General features: G+C 48.1%; 1 protein-coding gene across 2 annotated transcripts in view; it reads right to left on the bottom strand.

The window, feature by feature from the left end:
- Positions 1–5,191, bottom strand: part of GJC1 (gap junction protein gamma 1) — a 30,430-nt gene extending 25,239 nt beyond the window's left edge. Inside the window, exons 1-2 of one of the 2 annotated variants that reach the window (XM_037746013.1) lie at positions 5,004–5,191; positions 4,289–4,425 (exon numbers count right to left, since the gene is read on the bottom strand). The gene's annotated coding sequence lies outside the window, so the exon portion shown is untranslated. Of the gene's footprint in view, positions 1–4,288 lie in introns of both variants that reach the window. The other variant, XM_017549364.2, reaches the window with a different exon arrangement.
- Positions 5,192–8,912: the final 3,721 nt, after the last annotated feature.

Below are 8,912 nucleotides of genomic sequence, written 5' to 3'. Positions count from 1 at the left end.
GCTGGGATTACAGGCTTGAGCCACCGCACCCGGCATGGCCCCATTTCTATAGAAGTAAAATGCTATCTTCGATGAGATCATCTTATCCTTGTTTTAGGGAAACCCTTTGGGCAACACATTCCACAGGTCTGAAAGACTAACTTTTATTGCCAAGGAATGCTGTCAGCCAACTACAGTACTTACAAAATTCAAGTATGTATGACTGTATGCCAGCCAGTACTGACTAACAGGTCATTCATTCTTTTGAGATGTAGAAAATAGCAATGCTCAGATTTAATAAGATTTTTAAAAATACATTTTAATAGGTCCTTATTTCAACACAAGCTGAACTGATCAGCTGTAGTAGGATGTTTGAAAAACAACTGTTGCCACTCAGTTGATATTAACAACTCAGAACTGTGTATTGTTTTTTGTCTTTTTAGATGGAGTCTCACTCTGTCTCTCAGGCTGGAGTGCAATGACGAGATCTTGGCTCAGCAGCCTCTGCCTTCCAGGTTCAAGTGATTCTCCTGCCTCGGCCTCCTGAGTAGCTGGGATTACAAACATGTGCCACCATGCCCGGCTAATTTTTGTATTTTTAGTAGAGATGGGGTTTCACCATGTTGGAAACTCGAACTCCTGAGCTCATGATCCGCCCACCTCAGTCTCCCAAAGTGCTGGGATTACAGGCGTGAGCCACCGAGCTCAGCGAACTGTTTTCTATGTGTTGTTTTTTTTTTTCAGGTTAATGATATCAGCCAAAATCTATGTTCTCCTAACTGTTCTCAAAGAAATGGTCTTACAAAAAGAATAACCCAGCTGAGCACAGGTTTACGCCTGTAATCCCAGCACTTTGGGAGGCAGAGGTGGGCGGATCACCTAAAGTCAAGAGTTTGAGACCAGCCTGACCAATATGGTGAAACCCCACCTCTATTAAAAATACAAAATTAGCCGGGCATGGTGGTACATGCCTTTAATTCCAGCTACTCAGGAGGCTGAGGCACGAGAATTGCTTGAACCCGGGAGGCAGAGGTTACAGTGAGCCAAGATGGTGCCACTGCACTCCAGCCTGGGCAACAAGAGCTAAACTCCATCTCAAAATAATAATAACCCTACTTTTACTTTTCTTTGCCTAAATTTTTATCAAATATTTTGAACAGGAGCCACATGTGTTTCTATGCTAGAAGAAAAGCATAGAAATAAGTAATCATACCCCCTAGTCAAATTTAACTATCCTGATTGGTAAGAAGGGAGGGAGGGAGGGAGGGAAAAGAAATTAGCTAGGCGTGGTGGCACCTGTCTACAGCCCCAGCAACTCGAGAGGCTGAAGCAGGAGGACTGCTTAAGCCCAAGAGTTTCAGACTGCAGTGAATTATGACAGCCTGGGCAACAGGGCAAGGTCTTGTCTCAAAAAAAAAAAAAAAAGAAAGATAAAGAAAAAAAGAGGCCGGGTATGGTGGCTCACGCCTGTAATCCCAGCACTTTGGGAGGCTGAGGTTGGTGGATCACTTGAGGTCAGGAGTTCAAAACCAGCCTGGCCATCATGGTGAAACCCCATCTTTAAAAAGAAGAAAAAAAAGAAAAAGAAAAAAGAACACACCTCACCAATTTTGAAATGTGAACAAACTGCAAATAAAGCAATAGTTTCTTGGAAGTCATCACTTTGCACTGAATTAAGCATGAAACAAACACTATGCACTTCTTAAGATGATGATGCTCTGGATTTAAGTTACACATCCTATATTCTAAGATCCTAGTTACTGAACTGATAAGTAAGCCTGGACCTGGGGGGAGGAGGACTAATCAGAAAACTGAACCCTGCATTCCTTCCCTTTGGCTGACTTATGCAAATATAAGAATATTTAATTGATAAAGGATAACAGCACTTATAAGTAAGACTGTTATATTGGAGATATGTTAACTTAAGTCCTTTGGATTAAAGGCTAAAACTCAATTTTACCTTCATGAATTGATTAGAGTGAAAATTACTGGGTCCTTTGGTCTTTTTTAAGAGAACTGCGGTGGCTACCTGGTAGAAAACAATTCTTAAGTCGCACAACCTCAAAATAAATTAAAAGTGCTGACCCTTGAAAAGGATGTTTGAAATGCTTTGGGAAAATGCACAACAGTTTAAGTAGTAAATAACATTAAGCCATTATAAATCAGGACAAATATTAACAGACCTTCCATATAACTTCTATGTATCTCTTCAACTTCAAAACGCCCTTTGCCTACAGCACTCTGGGCAAACGATCTGGGGAAAACTAAGATCTGTTTTATCGGAGCTTTTTACCTTCTACCCAGAAGAGTTAGTGTTTCTTTAATTCTGCCATTACACAGTACTTAAAGACATCCAAAGCAAGTGCAATAATACAACTCCATGCTACGTTTAAAAAAAAAAAAATCAGTAAACAACTCACAACTCACAATATTTTTAGTCAGGAGCTCTGGAAGTAAGGGTATTTTTGTTTCTTCCATATCCTCTGAGATTGAAATGTGTTTGCACTCTTAAGTCTGAATACCTAAACCTTCTCTAGGGAGAGAGAGATTTTATTCCAAATTACATTAACGCATTTTTCTACAGATATTAACGTACTGGAGATATGCTGTTTCCTGCTCATCAGGAAATTAAAATCCCTTTCATTTACATAGTTTTTTATATCGCTTTCATATATATTCACTTGAACGTGTACACGACACAAACATATAACAAATTTAGACTTATCAGGCATACAAGATGACCCTCAGCCAGAACTTACTCAAACTTAACTTACTCGATTTCACATCGTCTTGATGCTAACAAAATTAGGCAGGAGCACAATGAAATCGGTACCACTGCCAGTTCTCAACGAACAAGAAAACCAAACTCGCCCATTTCCCAAAGGAAAAGTACTCACAATCATATAATCGCAAAAAAAAGAAAAACAAATCTAAACCATACATTCACCTGAATCTTTTCAACTCAGAGCTCCAAACGCAGCCGCCAACCACACAACTGCCCACAATCACAATCACAGTGGTAGCGCCTACTCTCAATTTTGAAGCTAGAGACTTAAGAAAAACACACACACACCAAAAAAAACAGTTCTCCAAAGTTTGACAAAGTGGGGGAAAAGTCATTTTAAGTAAACACAACGATTTAATCAAGAGGCGACGAGCCCAGTCCTTCCGCCCCGCTTTCCCGCTTCCAGCCCTCGAACGAACCCTCCTCTAACCCCGGGAGGCAGGAGTTCTGGCGGGGAGATGCGGAAAGCCTCAGACCAGCTCGCACGCCGCCGGAGACGCAGGGGCCGAAGTCGGGGAGACAAAGAGCAGCCCGCGAAGCTGCCGGGCGGCCCGGCTCCGCCCTGCGCCCCTAACCGCCCGGGTAGTGGTCGGCACCGAGGGGGCGCCGCCGAGTGCGCGTCGCCTCTGCCCGGGCTCCCCGACAGTCCCCCGACACCGCCGCGGCCCGGGCCGCCCCCGAGCTATTGCCCTCTCGATTTGGGAGCCGCGCGCCCGGGGACAAAGAGGGAGAGTGCGCCGGGGGCAGCGGCAGGACGCGGGCCGGCGACGCCCCTCCAGACTCGGCGGGAACCCCTCGGTGGCGCCCCCCTGCTATCCCCAGCTCCGGCCGCGCTCCTCCCCGGACACCCGGGGTTCTCCTCGGCCCCTTTCCGGGCTCCCCACGAGTTAGTTCTCCCGCCTCCCCCTGGGACCCCGCCCCTGGCCCGCATCTCCTCAGCCGGCCCTGCGGCCGCCCCTCACCCGGCGGCGGGTTCCCCCGGAGCCGCCTCCTCCGCCGGGCCTCGGCCCGTCCCGCCGGCCGCCGCCTCATGTGCTCTGCGTCGCCATCGCCTTCGCCTTCACCCTCGCCTCTCCTCCGCCGCTGCCGCCTTCGCCTTAGTCTCCAGCCGAGGCAGAAGCCGCTCCCGCCGCCGCCGCCTCCTCCCGCTCCCGCCGCCGGGACCCGCGGGAAGGCGCCTGCGCACTGCGCGCTGCGGTGGGGGCAGGGGCGTCCCACCGCGGCCGGAGAGCGGGGGGCGCGCGGCACGTGGCGCTCGGGTGGGAGGGGGCGCCCCGGAACGCGCGGGAAGCAGTGCTAGCGCCAACTTTCCGCGGACAAGTTCGCGCGCGCTCCCAGATAGTCCCGGACGTGGCGGAGGCGCGGCGCGCGTGGGAGTCACCCGCGTGGAGTCTGGAACCCGGGTGGGCTCAGACTTCGCTCGGGGCAGTTCATTCCTCCAGGCTGATTCTCGGGCGGGAGTCCACCGCCAGCCGCGCCTCAGTTAGAGAGGGCCGCTAACGGCGTCGTGGGCTCTCGTCTTACCTGGGTGTCCTGTGTTGGCTCAACGGGCCCAGAGTTGTCTTCTGCGCGCTCCGCCGAGGCCTTGGTCTAGTGTAGCACGGGATGCTGATGTCTCCTTGTAGGTTCTGCTCTGCAATTCCTCTAGGATTTCGCGGGCGCTGGGTGGATAAGCCACCCTAGCGTCTTTGAGTCAGGCCTCTTAGAAGGGCTCTAGATACTTTTGAGGTCCTGAACTTCTCAGATTAGCTAGACCCTAATTGGCTATTTCCTCTTAACTCTTTGCATCCCTGCCGGATCCCATTCAGGGAACTTGTGAAAATTTTTCATGCATAGGAACCCCCAGTTTTAAAATGTCCAGTAGAAAACCGAAAATTATCCAAATGCTTTAAGTAGAGTGGGACCTTGGGTAGTAAGGGAAGGCTTAGTAAAGAGATGGGCGAACTCTAGAATTATCTCAAAGGAGCATCAGAATGCGGAAGGATAGTCTTTAATTTATCCCTTTTGACCAGAGGGGAAATTAAGCGCTAACAAGTGAGGTTACTTGCTGCAGGTCAAACTCCCCCACCCAAAGCCAAACCTTAAGAGGTAGCCCGAGAGTGGAAAACTTGAAGGCTAGGCATCTGATGCACTGACCAGTTTTGTTTGGTCAGTATGGTGTTTTCCAAAAATATGGATTAATTGCCAAAATATTAAAATCCAGACTTCTGGCCTCCCTAAAGAGTCAAAACGCACTTACTTTGAGCTTCTCTTTTCACATGGCAGCTCCTCCAGAGTCACCTTGTCCGGGTAGGCAGTGTCCCCACTCAGCTGCTTAAATCATTTCATGACCTGCTTGGCCTCAGAGCATTTAAGTACTTCTCCCAGTGATTGCTGCAGTCTGTCCCCACCCCTTATCACATTGCCTCTCTACGGATGTTTTTAAAATGACAAGCGTGGGGTGGGCACGGTTGTTCACACCTGTAATTCCAGCACTTTGGGAGGACTAGACAGGCGGATTGCTTGAGCCCAGAGGTTCCAGACCAGCCTGGGCAATACGGCGAAACCCCCATCTCTACAAAAAGTACAAAAATTAGCCGGGTGTGGTGATGCGCACCTGTGATCCTAGCTACTGGGAGCATGAAGTGGGAGGATCGCTTGAGCCCGGGAGGTCAAGGCTGCAGTAAGCTGAGATCGCACCACTGCACTCCAGCCTGAGTGACAGTGGGACCCTGTATCAAAAAAATAAAATGTGAAAAAAATAAAATGACAAGTGTGAAAACTCTGAAAATACATAGAAATACGAACATGTAACTAAACACTGGAAACAACATTGTACCTGTTGACTAAAATATGAAAACCCTCAGCCTGCAACTACAAACTGGTACAAATCACTTTGTTCTTGTTTTTTGAGACGGAGTCTCTGTCCCCCAGGCGTGAGTACAGTGGCATGATCTTGGCTCACTGCAACCTCCGCCTCCCAGGTTCAAGCAATTCTACGTCAGCCTCCGGAGTAGCTGGAGTTACAGGTGTGAGCCACCGCACCTGACTAGTTTTTGTATTTTTAGTATAAATGGGGTTTCACTGTATTGGCCAGGCTGGTCTCTAACTCCTGACCTCAAGTGCTTATCTGCCCGCCTTGGCCTCCCAAAGCACTGGGATTACAGGCGTGAGCTACCATGCCCAACTAACTTTGGAAAACTGTCTGGCAATATCTACTGTTGGGGTTCAGAAAATGATATCCCAGGGTGTGGTGGCTATAGTCCCAGCTGCTCAGGAGACTGCAGTGAGCTATGATTACGCCACTACACTCCAGCCTGGAAGACAGAGCAAGACCCCATCTCTTTAAAAAAGAAAGAAAGAAAACAATATTCCAAAGTATGGAGCTTTGGCATACTGAGTGCTTTGAACTAAAGGAGATTGGAAGGCCTCAGAAGCAAAGTCTTTCTCTGACCTTCTCCTGCCCTCCTGTCTCCCGCCCCTTTCTCCCCTGAAGCGAGTCATAGAAATAAAAATTTCTCTTCCCCAAGGCAGGTCATAGAAACCAGAACCCCTCTCCCCCAAAGCAAGCCATAAAACCAGAAAGGTCACTCTCCCCCTCTCTCTTCCCCCTTAAAGACCCTCATTCCGAAGGAACCAGGAAGGAATACCCTGGAGGAAGGAATGTTATACTGGGAGGCCAAGAAGAATCTGAACAGACAAGCCTTGTTGGGTTCCCCAGTCAGTCTGTTACATTGAATCATACCCCTTTTATCTGGTCACATTTCTACATGGCTTGTCCATTCGGCATTGAACCTAAGCATAAAAACAGACAATTGTCCTTGGGTCTTGAGGGTTTTGTTTTTTGTTTTTTGTTTTTTTGAGGCAGGATCTCTCTCCATAGCCCAGGCTGGAGTGCAGTTGCGTGATCTCGGCTTACTGCAACCTCCGCCTCCCAGGTTCAAGTGATTCATGTGCCTCGGCCTCCCAAGCAGCTGGAACTACAGGCTTGCACCACCATACCTGGATAATTTCTTGTATTTCTTGTATTTTTAGTAGGGACAGGGTTTCCCCCTGCTGGCCAGGCTGGTCTTAAACTCCTGACCTCAGGTGATCCGCCTTGCCTCCGCCTCCCAAAGTGTTGAGATTACAGGCGTGAGCCACCGCGATTGGCCCTTTGAGGTCTTCATTTCTTTTCTTTTCTTTTTTTTATTTTTTGAGACAGGGTCTCATTGTGACAGCCAAGCTGGAGTGCAGTGGTGTCATCTCGGCTCACTGCAACCTCTGCCTCCTGGATTCAAGCAATTCTCCTGCCTCAGCCTCCCAAGTAGCTGGGACTATAAGCGCCCACACCATACCCGGCTAATTTTTTTGTATTTTTAGTAGAGATGGGGTTTCACTATTTCACTATGTTGGCCAGGCTGGTCTGGAACTCCTGACCTCGTGATTCATCTGTCTCAGACTCACAAAGTGCTGGGATTACAGATATGAGCCACTGAGCCCAGCCCTTTGAGGTCTTCATTTCTGAAGGCTCTTGTGTTACATAAAACTTTGGTTAAATAACTTGGTTATACCCTTCTCTTGTTAATCTGACTTTTGTTATAGGAGTGTCAACTGTGACCCTTATGATGGATGAGGAAAGGTATCACACCTTTCCGCCACTACACTACTAAAGCTGAATACACTATGACTTTAGAATTCCATGGAAATTCCATAAGGTGTACAAATGTTCACCAAAATACTTGTACTAGAGTATTCAAAGCAGCACTATTTACAATAGGCCAAAAAACTAGAAACTACCCAAAATGCCTGTCAATGGTAGAATGGCTAAATTGTGTTATGTTTACATAATAGTACATTACACAGCAATGAAAATGAACAATCTACATTTACATACAAGTTGGATCTCACAGAAGTTTCCATTTACAAAAAGTCCAAAATCAGGCAAAACTGGCAGGTGCAGTGGCTCACACCTGTTATCCCAGCACTTAGGAACGCCAAAGTGGGCGGATCATTGAGCTCAGGAGTTCACGACCAGCCATGGCAACATGACAAGACCTTAACTCTACAAAAAATACAAAAATTAGCCAGATATGGTGGTGCATGCTTGTAGTCTCAGCTACTCTGGAGGCTGAGGTGGTGAGGTGGGAAGATCACTTGACTCGGGGAAGTTGAGGCTGCAGTGAGCTGTGATTACACCACTGCATTCCAACCTGGGTGACAAGGAAAGACCCTGTCTAAAAACAAAACAAAACAAAAAAAACAAACAGGCGGGGCACGGTGGCTCAAGCCTGTAATCCCAGCAATTTGGGAAGCCAAGGTGGGCAAATCACCTGAGTTGGGAGTTCCAGATCATCCTGACCAACACAGAGAAAAAACCCTGTCTCTACTAAAAATACAAAATTAGCTGGGCATGGTGGTCCATGCCTATAATCCCAGCTACTCAGGAGGCTGAGGCAGGAGAATTGCTTGAAACTGGGAGGCAGAGTTTACGGTAAGCCAAGATCACAGCATTGCACTCCAGTCGGGGCAACAAGAGCAAAACTCAAAAAAAAACAAAAAGAAAAAATGAACAACAAACAGGCAAAACTAATCCATGCTGTTAGAAGTAAGGATAGCTGGCCAGGGGCGCTGATGCCTGTAATCCTAGCACTTTTGGAGCCTGAGGTGGGCAGATCAGCTGAGGTCAGGAGTTCGAGACCAGCCTGGCTAACATGGTTAAACCCTGTTTCTACCAAAAATACAAAAAAGTAGCCAGGCATGGTGGCACAAGCCTGTAATCCCAGCTAGTCGGGAGGTTGAGGCAGAAGAATAGCTTGAACCCAGAAAGGGAAAGTTGCAGTGAGCTGAGATCGTGCCATTGTACTCCACCTTGGGCAACAAGAGCGAAACTCAAAAGAATAAGGATAGTGGGCTGGGCGAGGTGGCTTACACCTGTAATCACAACACTTTGGGAGCTGAGGCAGGTGGATCACCTGAGGTCAGGAGTTCATGACCAGCCCGACCAATACGGTAAACCCGTCTCTACTAAAAATACAAAAATTAGGTGGGCATGGTGGCGGGCACCTGTAGTCCCAGCTACTTGGGAGGCTGAGACAGGAGAACTGCTTGAACCCGGGAGATGGAAGTTGCAGTGAGCCGAGACTGTGCCACTGCACTCCAGGCTGGGTGACAGAGCAAGACTCCATCT

Source organism: Cebus imitator, unplaced genomic scaffold (genome assembly GCF_001604975.1).
Source record: "Cebus imitator isolate Cc_AM_T3 unplaced genomic scaffold, Cebus_imitator-1.0 Scaffold217, whole genome shotgun sequence".
Classification (NCBI taxonomy): domain Eukaryota; kingdom Metazoa; phylum Chordata; class Mammalia; order Primates; family Cebidae; genus Cebus; species Cebus imitator.
The sequence above is the reverse complement of the archived record's forward strand: the minus strand, read 5'-3'. Positions and strand labels throughout refer to the sequence as shown.